Here is a 20113-nt window from a genome sequence, read left to right as displayed (position 1 = left end):
CAGACAAAAGGGACGATATAGAATAGGGCAAAATGTTACAATAGACCCACATAACTTTGAAAGAGTGGAGTTTTAAAGATCTCGGAGCAACAATCACTGCAGATAACGATATCGTGGAAGAGATTAAAGGAAGAATTCAGGCAGCAAACAAATGTATGCACAGCATCCACAATACTATTAAATCTAAAAGCCTAACACGAACATTAAAGATTAGAATATATAAAACGGTGATTAGACCGGTGCTTGTGTATAGGTGTAAGACGTGGACCCTGACAAAAGAAACTGAAAGAAAACTTAGATGTTTTGGGAGGAAAATCCTTAGAAGAATCTTTGGGTGTTATCACGACATTAATAGCAACCAATACCGAATGAGAACAAATGCTGAGGTCAAGCAGATGTATAGAGCGAGCGATATAGTCCAAGAGATTAAATCCCAACGTCTAAGATGGGCTGGCCATGTCCATAGACTCCCTAATAACCGCCTTGCCTAGTTAATATGGGAGGAAGCCCTCACAGTAAGAAGGCCCTTAGGACGTCCACGAATGCGATGGAGACAATATATGGTCAGATCTAAGAACAATGGGGCTACCCACTGACCCAACTATTATGGACGATAGTTCAAGATGGAAGCAAGTTGTGCAGTCAGCCAAAACCCACCCCGGGTTGTAGTGCTACGAGAAGAATAGTAGGTATATTAAACATTTTATTAACTTTTTGATTCGAACAATATATTCGAGAGAGACTCCACACGCGCACTGTGCATGTTATTTTCCTTTTTATTTACACTGCTTATTCTTCAAGAAAACTAATTAAATATGATCAATAGCATTTGAATAGAGTTTTTCATAGTTGCACCTTTAAAATTATTCTTTTATATTCATAATAAATAAGAAGACAGAAAACCGATGTATTCTTATAACATTGGTGGAGAAATTTTGTCAAAATAACCTTTCAAATAGTGATTAAATATTCACCTCTATATAAACTCTTTCGTTGGAAAAGGTCTGCTATTTTCGCCACTTCGGAAAAAAAGTTGCGGTTCTATGAATCACAGCGAGACGATCGATGATACTGTGCTCTCAATGGGACCGTATCCTAGTCCTAAGACACTAATAAAATTGTTTTTGTGGCGTAGTTCTTTTATTGCCTCTCCACCTGCACACTTTATTCGCATCGTTTGTTGAGGTTATTATTGTTTGTATGTGAAGGACATATTTTATGTAGTTTTTCTCATTTCTGTGGAACGGTGTAAAACATTTTATTATCGAAGTCACTGCGTAAAGCATAAAACCAGGCTCATTTTAAAATAATTTGTTCAAAATTAAGGTTCACTACGTGATGGATTTTTGATGGAAATTAGTTTTATGAACAGTATTGCCTCTTTTGGTGCAAAAACATTCTAAGTTAGGTCTTTCTATGCACGTTAAATAGGGAGCTTAAATATATCATTGTAAACTAAAATATTCTATGTCAGTGACTTAGAACGTTTTTGTAGGCAAAAATATCAACATCTATGTATTGTACAGTAAATTATTGTACTCCCACTACGAATCCCTGATTAAATAACCACACTTTTGATTGTTTTTGTGAGGTTAAAGTTGTTTTAGCACCCTTTTATTCCATTTGTAAAAATTGCGATGGATGAAGAACAAATCATTACTAGCGACGGAAGAAAAGTAATACATGAAACTAACCTCTAATTTCACTATTTGGGAGAGTGAGTCATCCTTTGAAGGTGTAGAAGTGGGGAAAGACATATGAAAATCCAGTGGCGTACACTCACTTTTATTTCAACGTTAATTATATTAAATTGTTTAAATATTATTGTTCAAAATAGGCCACAATATATTTATCTGCAGGTTTTTACTGAAGTTACCATCTCTATATCCAAAGACCGTTTTCAAAGATATAAATTATAGTTATATTTATTTTATTTGTTTATTATTATATATTTATATATTCTTATATTATTTTCTTTTTTTTTCTTAACTTTAAAAACGGTCTTTCTCCCTAAAAATACGGAATGCCACAAGCAAAAAGCCACAGAAAAATAAATATTGCTATCATTTGAATATTTGAAAACGATCTTTTTATATAGAGATCGAAACGTTAGTAAATTAAACATGTCAATTAAATATATTGTTACTTATTCCCAACATTATTTCTAAATATACAGAACGGCAAGCAAAAAGCCATAGAAAAATAAATATTACTATCACTTGTATATTTGAAAACGATGTCTTTATATAGAGATCGAAAAATCAGTAAATTAAACCTATAAATAAATATTTTGTGGCTTATTCCATACAGTCTCCTAAAAATACAGAATGCCACAAACAAAAAGCTATAAAAAACAAGTAATTTTGCAGAAAGCTTACTGATGCCACCAGGCTGTCGCGGAAGTGTAAAAAGTTACACAATGAAATTTTTTTTAAAACAAATTTTAGGACAGTTTCCACACCACCCGAGAGATATGTCTTGTGGCGCGTCACTTTTTTTTAAATGGGTGTTCGCCAAGAGCCATATTGTCCCATTAAATAAAATAAACAAAACACTTAAACAGTATAAAACAAAACAAAATAAAATCCTATAAAACAAAATAAAATTCTATAAAAACAACATAAAAATAATTTTGGATGTAACAAAACATTGTACTATTCTATTTAAACACAAAGACTATACACACTTACTATGTTCTTCTCGTTTTTTTTTGTTTTTGGTTTTTTTATGCTGATGTTCCTACTAAACTATTAGAAAATATTATTCTCTGTCTAAATCTGAAGATGCAGTGGTTATCGCTGTCATTATCTTCACCTGGTCTAATTATAATTGGCTCTAGTAAAACTTTGACATGAGTGTCAAGTTCCCACATACGATATTCTTCTTTAATTATGTGGCCTATACATTTAACCCATTTCTCTGGAGTTACATGGAGGATTGCTTCAATCAAAAGTTCCTTAGCTTCGTTTAATTTGAGCGTTTTGTTATTGCGTGCTACTTTTCCTTTCACTTGCGCCCAGATAAGTTCAATGGGATTAAGTTCGCAATGATAAGGTGGTAGACGTAGAACTTTGACACCATAATCTTTTGCAGTTTCATCCACAACATATTTAAGATATTCACTTTTCCTTAACCGTGCAATGTCAAGTAGTTGAATTTTGAGCATTGATTCTTCGTATGCAATCCCCTTTTCTGTAAGCCATTCTTGAATTCTCCCTTTCCGCCATGCCGTCGTCGGTAATTGTTCTAGTCTGCGGCTATGATATGGCGCATTGTCCATAACAACCACAGACCCAGATTCCAATTTTGGTAAGATTCTTTTAAACCAGCGCTCAAATACTTCGGAAGTCATTTTTTTATGATAATCACCTGTTTTCTTCGACTCAAATTGAAGCAAACCATCATCAAGGAACCCTGTATCACTTCCTATATGGGTAATGAATAAACCCCTTTCCTGATGGAGCTTTTAATCCTGTAGACCAGCCTTCTATAAGTGCTCCGCGTTTACTTTTGACACTTAAATCTTGCCAAACTTTTTCAACTGTATGACCTTCGTTAATCCAGGTTTCATCCAAATAATATATTTTGCGTCCAGTACCTACTACGAATTTTTCGTATTTCTTCTAAATATTTTCTTCCCCACAGAATAATTTCATTTTTTTCTAACAGCATACTTTTTCTGTTGCGTTTTACATATCGAAAGTTCATTTCGCGCATGGTTCTGATTAAGACCCTACGAGATATCTTGGGTAAAGAGTCATCGTTTTCGAGCTCTTGAGAAATTTTTTTCAGTGTTGGAAATTCACATGCTTTTCCTACCTCTAGTTTTACCTTTTTCTTGCTTTTTATTTTTCGATGTATTTTTAAGTACACGATAAATACAGCTAACGGATACTTTTGTTAAACTGCTACAAATGTCGACCGCTTGGCTAACATTTAATGCCATTTTTCTGCCAACAATTCCTTCATAAACGTTTCGTATCATTACCTTCTTTTCGGACGTTAACATTTTCCGTCTCTTTTGCGGCTTTTCTTTTTTGGAATCAACATCAGAATTTTGCTGTCTTCTCTTGGAACAACTCGGTTTTTCGTCCATTGTATTTCAATAATCTGTGTATATACTATATATACAATAATTTCTATAATTCTGTATAAGAATATAACTAAAAATTTACTATAAAACGACAAACTATAACACTCTTATTATCAATAACACGTTTTATCAATACTACAATACAGTACATATTGTTAAAACAGTATTGACAACAATAAGTTTACAAACTTATCACATAAAATATACTCACAAACGCCAATGCGAAACGCCAATGTAAATTAACCATTTCTTCGGCGAAAAAATAATAAAAACTAGTTTTAGGCATGTCTGGGTCCGAATTGTAAAACGGAATTTCCTCGCTAATTCCAACATTGCCAAACGATTGAAAAATAATGTTTTAAAATATCGATTTTTATTTTATAAATTTAAATATGTAACGAAACGGAAAATATAAATAAAATTTATTTCATTACAATTTTGTGCTTAAGTTTTACTATTGAAAAAATCATGTTTTTTTGTATTTTTATGACGGTAATAATCGCTGCGTGGAAGAATACAGGTTTTGTATGACCATAATTACTACTTGTGAACAACAATTGGCTACACTGTACGACAACTTCTGGTCAAGTCTACTATAGAGAAGCACAAATAAATATACTACTTTATATATTCTGTAATTTCTTATGAGGAAATGCAAATTGCAAACGAGAACACAGGCAGTTTTCGAGGGCCGCTGTGTACATTTAAATTTGAGGATATTCGGCGTTTAAACTATCAAATAACTATTCTAAATTGAGGGTTTCTACTATAAGTGGAAAATATTTATCGTGAGAAATGCTAGAGTCAAAGGTGAAGAGTACATTGATTACAAAGGTAGAGTTGTACCAGCTATCACTGTTGGCGCTGATTGCAGGTAAGATACGTTTTGTAATCTGTATAGCTCGAGAATAAAATATTGCGACATTGGTATTAAAATAACGTTTAATTAATATGGCCTATGTTGGCATTATACAAATTATCTTTTTTATGTAATAAACTAAGGTTTATTTCATCGAGACTCTTTTATTTCAGATGTAAGCATAAGTGTACAGACCGCTTGCCCAATCAAGCTGAAGAGATATTCGTTCATTTGAGAACACTAGAAACTAAGAACGAGCAGGATATATTTTTACAATCATTGATTACCTGCAACAATCTAAAAACCCATAGACCCAGAAAAAAAGGTGAAGAAGCGAACGCTGCTCACAATGTTTATTTTACATACGAGGTACTTGTGGGTGAAACCAGAGAAAAAGTTTAGAAGCAGAAGTCGCTATATGGCATTAAAATAAGTCATATTAGAAGGTTTCGTTCATTATTATTAATGGGTAAAACTCCCAAGGATCATCGTGGGAAAAACTAAGACAACATATTGAAACTTATCCATTAAAAGAAAGTAAATATGCAGGAAAGACAATAAAATATTTGAACGCAAGACTGAATGTTACAGTTTTATACAATATGTTTAAACAGAAATACCCTGAATCAAAATGCAGCTATAAGTTTTTCTTAGGATTTTTCAAGGACAACTTCAATATTTCATTGGAATCGGTTCAGTGGTTTTTGATATTAGCGTGGACAAACACCTTGATACGCGGTTTTTATATATAAAGATATTTTCTTGTTGTTTAAAACGTTTTAAACGTTTGGCATTCCTTTCCTCGGGTAGGTGTATCTTCTTCCATGGATGTGCTAGTTGTTGCTCTGGAATACTCAGAGTCCTCTAACATTATTGCCACAAATTGGTGATCCTTTTCCAAGTTAACACTCTTATATTGCGAGCTATTCCGATACTTTCTTACTATGAACTTAACCTTTTTATGTATTACCCTTTATACCATATATATATATATATATATATATATATATATATATATATATATATATATATATATATATATATATATGATTTATCTAATACTAATTTTTTACAATTGTTGCGGTCGCTTTGACCCAAATTTCCGTGTTTTTCTAAAAAAAAATCGGTAAAAATTTATATCCATGACTATGTCATTATTATGACCATCAAGCGATCATTAAGGAAGTTATAGGGAATAATCTATGAATGAAATTGTCTTTAATTTATTGACGAAAATAAAACAGAAAATCCATCATAATTTATTCACCACAAAAATACAAATTTCAATGCTGGAACTATTTAATAGAAACATAACATAAAACATATGGAATCAGGATAATGGATTTACAAAATCATTCGTTATTATAGCCTCAAAATCAATAACGAACATATTAAAAAAGCAACTTACTATTTGGCTACGAATGTGATTTAGAACGAGGAAAGAAATAAGAATCCGCACAAACGTAATTCATATTCATAGTCATAATATTATAATAACACGTATAGTTTAGTATATTAAAGTATAAGTGGGTATTGAGGTGTTTAAAACACGCGCGATTTTTCGAGCACGACGGCGCAGCCGGAAATTGACATGGCGCAGACGGAAATTGACATGGCGCAGCCGAAAAATGACATGGTTTTTCGTATGTGAAAAATTGAACATACTGGAGGCGGACGAGAAGAGTTACGACACTGGGATAAAGCATCAAATAATTACTTCGAGAACGAGGGTAAACCGGTATACCTTAGGGACATTGTTGTAAAAACTAAGATAACTTAGAACTATTTAAAATCTAGAGAAACTAAAGTCTAAAGAAATTATATATTTGGCTGAAAGCGACACTAGTTTTTAAAGGGTAACCTAGCTACTTACTTTATTAACCTAAGGTATTCGCCATTACGTGTGGATACACCTGTTTGGGCAAGATGGTCAACAGGCAAGAGAGTGTCTTTTTCGTTTGCTATTTTAAAATTGTCTGTATTTCTAAAGGAGTGGGGTTGAAGTGGGAGTAGAAAGTATTACCAAAGGTTGGACTAAGATAATAATTTTATAATTGCACAGTCGTAAGTCTGTGTAATTAATTCCTCGGACAAGTCTTGTCAAATAGGAATAATTTGTTCCAAAATACAGGTCGATATCCCAACAGTATCTTGACTTTTCGGATTTGAAAAACCCAAAAACCAATTATTCTCCCGCCAAAAAAGTGACGACGGACCAATACTGTTTCATTTTGTGTAGAAACAGTGTATCGTCTGCCATCGGTGCAAGCAATGAAGATTGTTTTATTTCGCTTAAAATTTGCTCCCTGCATATCTGAAGTCTACAGTCTAATAGCTCATTTTGTATACTTTTTGAAGTATGTACCTTTAAAACCGTCAGCTTCTTTTAAATGAAGAGATAGTGTGGAATTTATATGGAACTAGTTCTAAAAAGACACCCTTATTATTCGACTCTTTAGAGGTCTAGGATATGACGGTAAAACCAGTAGAAAACCTCAGAATGTTTTTATACGCATCGATTTACTTGAAATTTTGACAGTAGTTAAAAAATAGCTCGAAGATCAAAATCTACTGTAGCCAATATAAACTTTTCCACTGGTAGTGCTACCACCCCAACTCGAGGGTGGAAAAAGTATGTTGTGTAGAGTTTTTTCGAAATGTCAACATTTTTGGGGTTTTAGTGACAAGTTCACAAATTACCTACACGTCAAAAAGCACGTTTTTAAACGGTTTTTGCGAATAACACAAGAACTTTAGATTTTAACAGGAAAACTGTTTGGGTATAAATCAAAGCATATGAAGTAAAGAGATTCGTTTTGTATTGTCACCGTTAACTTAAGCACAGATTGGCATAGGGTAGATTTTGATCTTCGAGTTATTTTTTAACTCAAAATTTTCTACTATTTTTACAGTTATATCCTGGCTGGATTATTTACAGTAATGTGAGTTCTGTCACAATATAAAAACGCCTTGTGGCATCCTGGAAGGTTCGGAACTGAAATAAACTATTTAATTGCTTAGTATGACGCAAATTTGTAACAGTAGATACTGTCATTTTTTTCTTTCGGGGAAATAATAGTTTTATTTTAGTCTTCCGGCAGACCGGCATTCATTTATTTTTAACATGATACCACTCATTGCCTTCCGACCAAAATAAATAGTTCGTATTTCTTTTATTTACCAGGATACTGAAACTCAATACGTGACTATTTTAAATATATTGCTTGTCTTCATGTATATTTAAATGTTCCTAACTTCCTTTGCCAAGGCGGTAACTATCAGGAGAGCTCGTTTCAGAATGTATAATTTGAAAAATGCATTAAATAATTATGGTTCTACAGCGAAGGAATTAATAAAATCTGCACGGCATCGGAAATGTGAAATGTTTAATTACCTAACGATTTACTACCAATGAATTCACAGCGTCAAAACCGTATTAAAATTACTCTACTGTGTACTTTTCAGGAGACCAAAAAAGGGCTTGAAGTTTAATTATTCGATAAGTTAATGATTTTTCGGAAGTTTTCCGATTTTTGTTTTAGTGTAGTTTACATTTTCTTTGGGGTGAGATATACGCTGCGTATGGTTTGCCAATTTACACAATTTTAGCAGTAGAATAGCTTTTTGTACTATATTTGAAAATTTTAGATAACACCAATGTTTTGGCTCATGCAAGAACACCATTAAGTAGAACATTATGCAAGAACACCATTAAGTAGAACATTATGGGCCTTATCGAGGCCAATTATCAAGACATTCCAGCATGTCAATCCAATAAAAAAATTGAAGACATTCCAATAAGTAAGTACAAAATGTTTAGACGAATATCTTTGAGAGCAAATTTAAAGAAATTTTAGTTTTAGTGCAACAGGAATCCTAAAAATAACAGAGGAAGAATCAACCGTTAAAAAAAGATGGTGGCTTAGACCGTGGCTAGCCAAGAGATTTGCACTGGGTCAATTAACTCTTATTTTGAGAGAATTGCAAACAGAAGATCCCGAAGAATACAGAATGTGCATGAGAATGACGCCAGGGCTATTTGAAAGTCTCCTTGAAATAGTTGGTCCTACTATACAAAAATCAAATACTACGATGCGTGATTCTATACCTGCTCGAGTAAAATTAGAATTAATATCACATATTTGGTCTGTGATATCTAATATGGTCCCAGAAGTATGTGAGGCTATACCTAAAGCTCTAGGGAATCAAATAAGGGTAAATATTAATTACTAATCATTAATTGCCAATAGTTAAAGTCATAACGAACAAAAATGAGTGTAAATATATTCAATTTATGTTAGTAACTATGTAACGTAGACCCTATTTAAATACACAAATTATCGCATGCAATTACCAGATTGACCATTCGCTTTACCACCCTTAATTGCAATAGATCCCCTTAAGCTTATATTAGGGCACTTGAACTGCAAAATGAACTCTGATCCATTCGTTTCCATTACCGATTGCAAATACTGCTACCAATTTTCCAAATAATTTACAAACATGCATCAAATATTTAGTTAATGAAAAGTTGTAATTGATTGGAAAATTTTGCATATAAAAGTTTGAAATTACGTATATTATAAAAGACAATAAAAGTTTAAGAAGTGCTAGTAACGGGGGTTACTGCAGAAAAAACTTGTTTTAATTGCAGTGGCGGATATTAGAAATGTTGGAACATTTGTTCGTACTTCTAAATATACATATTTTACAATTGCTATATACTTAATTTCACTTCGTTTAGTTCATAATTTCCGTTCCATTATAAAGGTGCCCACTTACTAAGAAGAAGGCTCGAAGATTTGAATGAGAATTGCTTATTCTTTTTAAGCAATATACTGTGGTACGGGGTACAGTTAAATGTGCGTGTATGGCATGGACGTATAAATACGTCCATGGTGTATGGCAAAAAATGTGGAATGCGCAACTAAGCCTTTCAAACTCAGGATCGTCTTGATTTTTAGCGCGTGCAATTATCATCGCACGGGGAAGAACGACAGTGTATGGGCAACAAGTTTCTGCATGTTTCATTTCCAATCATTGCCGTACGACTGCTCGTTGAATATTTAGCATTTTATAATTTTATGAGAAAACTGAGAGTGTAATAAAAACCATGATCTAAGGAACATGTTAAGAGATTTTATCACGAAATTCCTAGAGATTTACAGAAGTTATCCCTGTTTATGGCAAATTCAAAATAAGGCATACAGTGATCGTCAGAAAAAAAGTCTCTTCTTCTTTTGGTGCATATCCTCTGTGGATGTTTGCAATCACGTTGGTCCATACAATTTTGTTGACAGCTGCTCTAAATAGATGTATGGTAGTCATTCCTGCCCACTGTGTGATGTTCTTCAACCAAGATGTCCTTCTGTGCCCTTGAGATCTTTTGCCTTCTATCTTGCCTTGTAAAATTAATTGATACGTCTTATTGCGCATCACATGCCCTAAGTATGTCATCTTTCTGATTTTCACGACAAGCATAAGTTCCAGATCTTTATTCGATGTTGTTTGTATCATGATGGATATAGGAAATTCTGAGCATGCAGCGGTAGCACCACATTTCGAAGGCTTCTAATCGTTTGGATGTTGCCTCCGTCAAGGTCCAGGCTTCGACTCCATATAAAACGGTAGAAAATACATAGCATCTCAAGACTCGTGTTCTTATATCAATCAGCTCTCGCCTTTTCTATTTCCTGTGAGTGGTCCCATTCCTTATTTAGGCTGCATCCAAGGTATGTAATTTTGTCGATTATTTTCAAGGGTTCATTATTAGCTGTGAATTGGTGCTGTAATACGTCGTTTTTATTTACTACCAGAATTTTGGTCTTCTTACAGTTTAATTCCATGCCGTATCTGTCACAGGCTTCCACTACACGGTCTATTAATGTTTGCAGATCCTCCTCATTATCAGCAATCAAAACCGTATCGTCCGCATATCTTAAATTATTTATGATTTCACCATTGATTTTTATACCTTCTCTTAAACCATCAATAACTTCCTCGAACAGAATTTCCGAGTAAGTATTGAACAACGTCGGTGATAAAATGCGGCCCTGACGTACTCCCCGTTTTATCGTGAATTCTTGTGAGGTTTCGTTGCATACTCGTACAGTTGCCCTTTGCTGTAAGTATAAATTTTTAATTAGGCGTAAATCTTTGTCATCAATACTACGTTCTTTCAGTACCTGAAATAATTTTTGATTCTACACCTTCTCAAATGCTTTTTCAAAGTCTATAAAGCATGCGTAGACTTCGCAATTTACGTCTTGAGCTCTTTGTATCAATACTTGTATGGAAAATAGGGCCTCTCGCGTTCCAAGTCCACTTCTAAACACAAACTGAACACTGCTAAGTTTTCTATATACGTGAGAGTGAATAACAGAAAGAAGGATTTTGACGCATGGCTCATTAAGCTTATAATTCTGTAATCAGAGCATCTAGTGGCATTTGCCTTTTTGGAGAGAGGGATGAAGGTGCAAACTAGTAATATGTAGGAAATTCTGCAGTTTCATAGATTTTGTTCAGTAGACTCGTTAGGAGTTTAAGTTGGCTCTTTTCAAATAGTTTCAATATTTCAGCTTGTATGTTATCAGGTCCAGGTGCTTTGTTGGTTTTTAGTCTTTTTATTGCGTATGTTACTTCACTGAGCGTTATTTCTGGTCCTGAACATCCAGAAACATTGACTTCTGTCTCTTACTCTCTCTTGAATAATTCTTCCATGTATTGCCTCCATCTCTCAAGTATTCTCTCATTTTCGTAGAGCAGATTGTTGTGCTCGTCTAGTATTAAGTTATGACTTCGTGATCCGTTTCCTCCCGTTAAGTTTTTGATCTTTTTGTGTAGGTTAAAAATGTCATGCTTCTGTTCTAGGGATTCTATTTCTAAGCATTGATCTTGTAGCCATGATTCTTTTGCTTCTTTAATCTTTTGACCATTTGGGGACCTAACCACAGGACGTAATTGAACTTAATCAGGAGGCTACATCCACATGTTACTACAGCTCTCCAGAGGATATAACATTTAATTGGGAGGACACACAAGCATCCCATCGAAGCCATAAGTATCGTCCTCACTAGTTTATTGTTAAGCTTTGTTAGGGTTAATTATTGTTTTTTAACATTTTACACTTTCTATTTTTATAACTTTATCTCGGTGCATCTTGTGCACGGGAAAGTCTACGACGCCAACTGCCTTATCGTTTTCTCCAATAGAATGCAGCATGTGTCCTGATTTTCAAACTAAAATCAGGACACATGCTGCGGAAAAAGTCGTTGTCTCCTGTTCTTCATATTTCAGAAAGTCCCAATACATCCCATTTATGCAGTTATGTTCTTCCTGTAATTCAATGAGCTTCTCTTGAGTTGAATATGTAATGTTGGCTGTCTATGGTAACCGTGTCTGTCCCGGTAATTATTTGTACCCTCTGTGTATATTACAAATAAATTCAGATAGATGAAAGAATAAATTACATCAAAGCGATCTGTTTTATTTTTATCTATCTAAAACTTTTCTTTGAGTATAAGCGCCTTGTGGTCTATTTTAGAAGCACAGGGGGAGATACCTATTAATAATTTAGAAAATAGTTTAACAGATACGCTTTATCAATTGTGGTAAAGATTCCTATGCGTTTATTAGCAACGGCTACCACATAACTTCAGTTTCCGGATATCCTCTTGATTGCAAACAATTATCAATTTATGTATTATCTAAAATATATTATGGCTTTGTTAAAACATTTCCTCTCATGTGTTCTTATCAAAACAATAAACAAGTGTTAAAAGTATTCCTCATTTTTTCAAGGTGATAAAATTTAGGTTACTGATTCATTTTTTTGGAATTTGGGTATTTGTCAAATATTTTATCAATTTTGATAAGCTCAGATTTGTCAATCAAATACGGTTAAAATAAAAAATGCACAAAAATAAATTGTCATATTTTTCAGTTGTAACAGATGTTCATCTGTTAATTATGGCATAGCGTTTCTGGAAAATTAGATGGCAGTTATCTCGTTATTTTTTTGAAGATTGTTACTTCACTGAGCGTTATTTCTGGTCCTGAACATCCAGAAACATTGACTTCTGTCTCTTACTCTCTCTTGAATAATTCTTCCATGTATTGCCTCCATCTCTCAAGTATTCTCTCATTTTCGTAGAGCAGATTGTTGTGCTCGTCTAGTATTAAGTTATGACTTCGTGATCCGTTTCCTCCCGTTAAGTTTTTGATCTTTTTGTGTAGGTTAAAAATGTCATGCTTCTGTTCTAGGGATTCTATTTCTAAGCATTGATCTTGTAGCCATGATTCTTTTGCTTCTTTAATCTTTTTCTTAATGATTTTGTTTATTTCTTTGTACCTTTCTTCATTCTTATTTCTGTGATTTCTTCGTTCTTCCATTAGCTCTAAAATTTCTTGTCTCATCCATGGCTGTTTCTTTATATTGTTTTCTGGTTTAAATTTATTATCTAACACTGAATTACAGATATTTTTGTTTTATTCCACAATCATTCACACTTATGTTTTCTTGATTAATATCTGAGATTAGCATGCTGTTTATTTTGTTGTTGATCTCCTCTTTGACTTCTTCTTTTGTGGTTTTATCTTTGAACTTCTGGACTTTTTCATGTGAAGTTTGAAACGTCCTAGTAAAAGATTATGGTCTGATGGAACTTCTGCTCCCGTTTGTTGATGATGATGTAGTCAACCTGGTTTCTAATCATTTTTTTTTTTTTTGGACAGTCAGCTGGAGATTTCCACGTGTAGAGTCTTCGAGGTGTAATTGGAAAAAGGTGTTCATTATTGCACTATCCGTTTCCTGGCAGAACTGAACAAGGCGGTCTCCTCTATCATTTCGCGTTCCTAGTCCAAAGTGTCCCACACTAATGCCAACACCTCCTTTGCCTAGTTTGGCGTTGAAAAAAAAACTACGAAGAACTAATTAAGAAAATGAGGGAAGTCGTTCCCGATGCATCAAAAGAAAGGTAGTGAAAAAATCAATACAATGCGAAAAAGCTTCCACAAAGAATGGAAAAAAGTGAATAAAAAAGTTTGCGGTATGGGCTCGGAAGAGTTATATGTACCTAAATTGTGGTATTACAATTTACTGCTATTTGTTTAAGTCCACGATGCACCTCGGCCTACCTTGTCAAATTTAACTGAAGAAAACAACGTGTCTACAGATATAAGTAAATTGTATTTTCTTTATGAGTAATTAATTATATATTATAATATGCGACGATGGGTGATTTATAAATCACTGATAACTGTCATTCCTGGGTAATAATAGATAAATTTTAAATCCTCATAGCTCCTTCCAGTTGCCAAAAATCTTAATGTTGCAGTTAGTCTTTCATGTGCCGTTATAGCCTGCCGCATTCTCGGGTCCTATTTTTGTATCAAAGGAGTTACTAAAGATCAAAATACATATCTTGATCCATTTTCAAGTAATTATATCAATCTGACGGATCAAGTCGAAATTCTTCCAGTAAACTGACATAAGAGTACGTAGCTCGTTTTTGCAACCAAGCGTTTGTCCATTGCGACCTTGGTTCTCTTTTAATACGACACCTTTCTTTAACACAAACACACGCCACTGTCATTAATAAAAGATCGTTTTTTGACGTCATGTTTACTTTAACCGTACTTCTAAACTGAAAGCAAAAGTACTGGTGTATGTCGGCCTGAAGTGTACGAGATTACCTTACTGCAAACATGCAGAGACTTAATTGCACACTCTTCCTTCTTAGTGGGTGGGGACCTTAACACATTAAAAACATTTAAATATAACTAAATTAGCAAGTATTGTGAAATGTCAATTAAGTCGACTTCCCTAATTATCTTTTCCGTTTCCCAAAAGTTTTATTTTGGATCAAAAAGAAGAAGAAAAAAGATGTAAAAAGTTATTAATTGGTAATGGACACTTGCTTGTAAGACGTAACTGATTAAAAAACTTAAATGAAGTAAAAACTTTTTGTACAATCGTATCAAATTTTATTAATAATTTTTTTTTAAATTATCCAAAATGGATTCATAAATTTTCAGAACGTTTTTACAACGAAATTTGAGTAACAAACATTATAATTATTAAGACACCAGGTCAATGACAAACGATTACATTTTTTAAGGGAACGTACGAATTTCCCAACTCCCTTTTTGCAAGTTTTTGCTCAGACGCATCCGTTTTGATGATAAACGGACACGAAAGAGGCAAAATTATGACAAATTGGCAGCTGTGAGAGCATTCTTCGATTCGTTCATTTTAAATTTACCTAAACATTTTTCATTAACAGCATATACAACGCTAGATGAAAAACTGGAAGCTTTTCGCGGAAAGTGTGGCTTTAGGGTATATAAGCCCAATAAACCTAATAAATACGGCGTAAAAATCTACGCATTAGTAGACGCTAAGTTTCCTTATACCGCAAATCTAGAGGTGTACGTTGGACAACAGCCACCTGGTCCATATAAAGTTGATACGAGCAATATTTCCCTCGCCTCTGTTCTGGTTCTTACAGAAATGTTACAATGGACAATTTTTTTACGAGCCTCAGCTTGGCCGATCTTCTTTTGAACGAACATCAAATGACTATGATAGGCACTATGAGAAAAAACAAAAGAGAGTTTCCACTTCAATTTACTGATCCTAAGAGACCAGAAAAAACAAGTATATGCTTTTAGAGAAAAATGTACGAACGTGTCGTATATACCCAGAAAAAAACAAAAACGTTATTTTACTCTCAACGATGCACCACGACGATTTGCTAGACGAATTAACGGCCAAGCCAGAAATCGTCATTGACTATAATAAATCTAAAGAAGGAATAGATCTAGTTGATAAAATGTGTGCAGCCTACAATTTCGCTCGAGCCACTCGCCGATGGCCTATGGTCATTTTTTATTCTGCAATGAATGTAGCCGGTACCAATTCATTTGTAATAAACAAATATAAATCTAATGAGATAGATAAAATGCCTAGAAGACATTTTCTAGAAGCTCTTGATATGGAACTAGTAAACGATCACCTGCAACGTCGATTTTTGAATAAACGTATTCCTAGATCAATTAGGTCAGGAATAAAAGAAATTTGCCGTATTGAAGAAGACATTGTTCCAGCCTCAAATTCACAACCTAATCGTCGATTTTACTGTAGTAGACAAAAAAATAGGCCAACCAGATATACCTGTCAAAAATGCCAAACATTTGTATGCTTAGAACACGCAAAATGCATTTGCTCCGACTACTTACAGGATGGTATTTCCGAAGACAGCAGCAAGATTGACTTATTTCCGTTCATTCATGTATCTACTTTGCGCTTCTCAAACATTTATTTTTTATTTAGTCTTTGTTTTTAATTTCTTAGAAATTGTTGTTTTGTTGTAACGTTATAAACGTCACATCTTTATTAATTTATATTTAAATAATTATTTTATTTTAATTTCTTTATTAATTTATTAATTCTTTTACCTCCAGCTTCGTTTTTACTATTTTTTCTTCAAAAAGTAGTTGGCGCCCTCTGTTTTTCTTTTCTCCCTCTGTCTTTCTTTTCTTTCTCTTTCTGTCCCGTAGAATAGATATTCGCCCTCTCTATATCTGTTCGGTAGACTAAATATCCTGTTCCATGTTGACAGCAAAGCTATCTCTATCATAGGCTTACATCCTATGTCATATGTGCTAAAGTCATCTCCCACTTACTTTCTGTCAGTCAACTTTTCTAACGTAGTGGGAATATAATTTTTTGCCTCTTTTTGAAATTTATAAAAGAAGGCAAACATTATTATAAGATTCGTTTTATGGTCTACAAAATTTTCTTGGGTTTATTGACCACATTCAAGACCATAGTTTATTGAACACATCCAAGACCATATTTTATTAACGGTATGAAAATTTATTGACCATTTGGGGACCTAACCACAGGACGTAATTGAACTTAATCAGGAGGCTACATCCACATGTTACTACAGCTCTCCAGAGGATATAACATTTAATTGGGAGGACACACAAGCATCCCATCGAAGCCATAAGTATCGTCCTCACTAGTTTATTGTTAAGCTTTGTTAGGGTTAATTATTGTTTTTTAACATTTTACACTCTCTATTTTTATAACTTTATCTCGGTGCATCTTGTGCACGGGAAAGTCTACGACGCCAACTGCCTTATCGTTTTGTCCAATAGAATGCAGCATGTGTCCTGATTTTCAAAACTAAAATCAGGACACATGCTGCAGAAAAAGTCGTTTTCTCCTGTTCTTCATATTTCAGAAAGTCCCAATACATCCCATTTATGCAGTTATGTTCTTCCTGTAATTCAATGAGCTTCTCTTGAGTTGAATATGCAATGTTGTCTGTCTATGGTAACCGTGTCTGTCCCGGTAATTATCTGTACCCTCTGTGTATATTACAAATAAATTCACATAGATGAAAGAATAAATTACATCAAAGCGATCTGTTTTATTTTTATCTATCTAAAACTTTTCTTTGAGTATAAGCGCCTTGTGGTCTATTTTAGAAGCACAGGGGGAGATACCTATTAATAATTTAGAAAATAGTTTAACAGATACGCTTTATCAATTGTGGTAAAGATTCCTATGCGTTTATTAGCAACGGCTACCACATAACTTCAGTTTCCGGATATCCTCTTGATTGCAAACAATTATCAATTTATGTATTATCTAAAATATATTATGGCTTTGTTAAAACATTTCCTCTCATGTGTTCTTATCAAAACAATAAACAAGTGTTAAAAGTATTCCTCATTTTTTTCAAGGTGATAAAATTTAGGTTACTGATTCATTTTTGGGAATTTGGGTATTTGTCAAATATTTTATCAAATTTTGATAAGCTCAGATTTGTCAATCAAATAGTGTTAAAATAAAAAGTGCACAAAAATAAATTGTCATATTTTTCAGTTGTAACAGATGTTCATCTGTTAATTATGGCATAGCGTTTCTAGAAAATTAGATGGCAGTTATCTCGTTATTTTTTTGAAGATTTCTAAGACTGTTTTTGCTGAATACCCCTCATTCCATTATTTGCATGCTAAGAACTTGTGTAACCACCCGTCCAAATACCCATTCAATTTGGATCTTCTAATCAAAACATTAACTCATTTGCATACGAGTATATAACATTTCAATATCTATTGTTAACCTCTAGTATTGATTCAATATGAGATGTTGTTTTATTTAGTCAACTAAACGCCGAAGAACAGTGGTGTCTACTGTTAGTAAGGTTATACCGCCAACCGAGTTTATTTTATATATCCATATAAATAAAAATGAATCTCCGAAATGTTTGTAAGCGCATAACTTCAAAACGACTGCGCCAAATTAGATAATTTTTTTTGTTATGTTTTTTATCAAGATAATTGTCAAAAAATTGTACGGAAAGACGTAAAAAACAATTTTTCTGTCATATTAAACAGCAATATATAACATATCGATGGCGCCATACTATGACTAACAAAGGAAGCTAAGATTAACAAAATAAATGTCAGTATTAATCGATTGACCTATTGACATAGCTGTAAGAATTTGGTATTGCAGATCCAAATAATAAAGATGAAATTTCAACATATAATATGGGAAGATAAGTCAATAAGCCGGTTTGGAGAATCTCTTAATGTTCCATACACAAACGTCATCCCAGTGTAGTTAATTTAGCTGTTCACCTCGTGAATGGACAACGACTTTATTTCACGAGAGAAAACGGAACACAAAAAGCTAAACGATCACCAACGATAACGTTAAAATGTTATATTACTTTTGAACGTTGAAATGTTGGGAGACACAACGTGCCGTCCCTTTTCTTAAAGGGGAGACTTAACAACAAATATATTGTTAGTTACATTTTAAGTTCAGCGATAAGTCAGAAACTATTTATTAAAATAAAATAAAATAGAATAAAATAAAACAGAGCAAAGCAGAATAAAAATATAATAAAGTATAATAAAACTAAATTAAAATAAATTAGAATAGAGTAAAATACAGTAAAAGAGAATAAAATAGAATAAAATTGAATAAAATTAAATTAATGTAAATTAAAATAAAATAAATTTAAATAAAATGAAATAAAATAGAATAAAATAAAATGCAATTAAATAAAATAGAATATAATAAAATCAAATCTTAAATTTGACGAATAATAATAAACCCGCAGTATACTAATTCAATAGTTTTTTCTTTCATTGGGTCTGCCTTTGATTTTATTTTTTTTTATTTTATTTTATATTAGTTTTTTATCAATGCTAACTGCAATTAGCATTATTTTTCAGTTATACTTGAACAGCGCCGATGTTGTCTTTTAGGCTCAGTCAAACATTACATCGAACCATTCTGCAAATATATATTTAGCCACAATAACAGAAAGGTTGGAGGGCTCTGCTTCAGAGGTCGCAAAAGGGAGGCTGTAAGAATTATATCCATTGAGGAAGTGGAGCTGGTGTCCGACGAAGAAGTCAGAGGGGTCAGACTGTCGGGGGCCTCCAAGCTGCGGATTAAGAAAATGGTAGAAGGCCAAGATGTAATTAAAACCAAAACGCTCAGTGATCAAGGTTAATTTCACCAAGACGCCTAACACCTAAGACATAAAAATGAGGAGGCAAAGCAAAGGCCGGAAGTGGCCAAGAAGAAGCCTGAAAAGTAATGGCCACGGTTGGAAAATAGTACTCCTCCCGCCGACGTCAGGAACATGCTAATAAAGAAGCTTTCCGTCGTGGAGGCGTTATCGTTGATAAAAGTGGCGGTAGTGTATGAAGGATTCCCAGAAGTCCAAATGGAAAAAAGCTAAATTCTGTGGAAACTTCCATTTTGGACACTTTTGTAAAGAGTAAATAAGGCTCACACAGAGCTCGTTCAACCCAGGGTATCTGGTAATTGGTTGTGCTAGTGCACAATGGCTAAAGAAAATAGTACCTAGTCTGAAACCCTGTGACGGCGCAAGCCTCCAAGCCAAGAACGAGAGCGACATCTCTAGCGCTTGAACTATGTTGCAGATGAAAATGGGTTAACTTTAGAGCCTGAGTGTATACTAAGCTAATTCTGGATTAGAAACCGCGAGCTCAATACTCAAATATGGGCCGTTTGGGGAAAGATTCCTTCGGAAAAAAGACAGGTCTGATTTTTTCTATGGACGAAAGGTCCTTTGAGAATATCAAAAATCTTGATATGCGTC

General features: G+C 33.7%; 1 protein-coding gene across 1 annotated transcript in view; it reads right to left on the bottom strand.

Annotated features, from left to right (window-relative positions):
• Myo81F (unconventional myosin 81F) overlaps window positions 1–20113 on the bottom strand; it is a 178973-nt gene that overhangs the window by 86052 nt on the left and 72808 nt on the right. The window lies entirely within an intron of this gene.

Source organism: Diabrotica undecimpunctata, chromosome 5 (genome assembly GCF_040954645.1).
Source record: "Diabrotica undecimpunctata isolate CICGRU chromosome 5, icDiaUnde3, whole genome shotgun sequence".
Classification (NCBI taxonomy): domain Eukaryota; kingdom Metazoa; phylum Arthropoda; class Insecta; order Coleoptera; family Chrysomelidae; genus Diabrotica; species Diabrotica undecimpunctata.
This window is presented reverse-complemented; position numbering and strand designations above follow the sequence as displayed.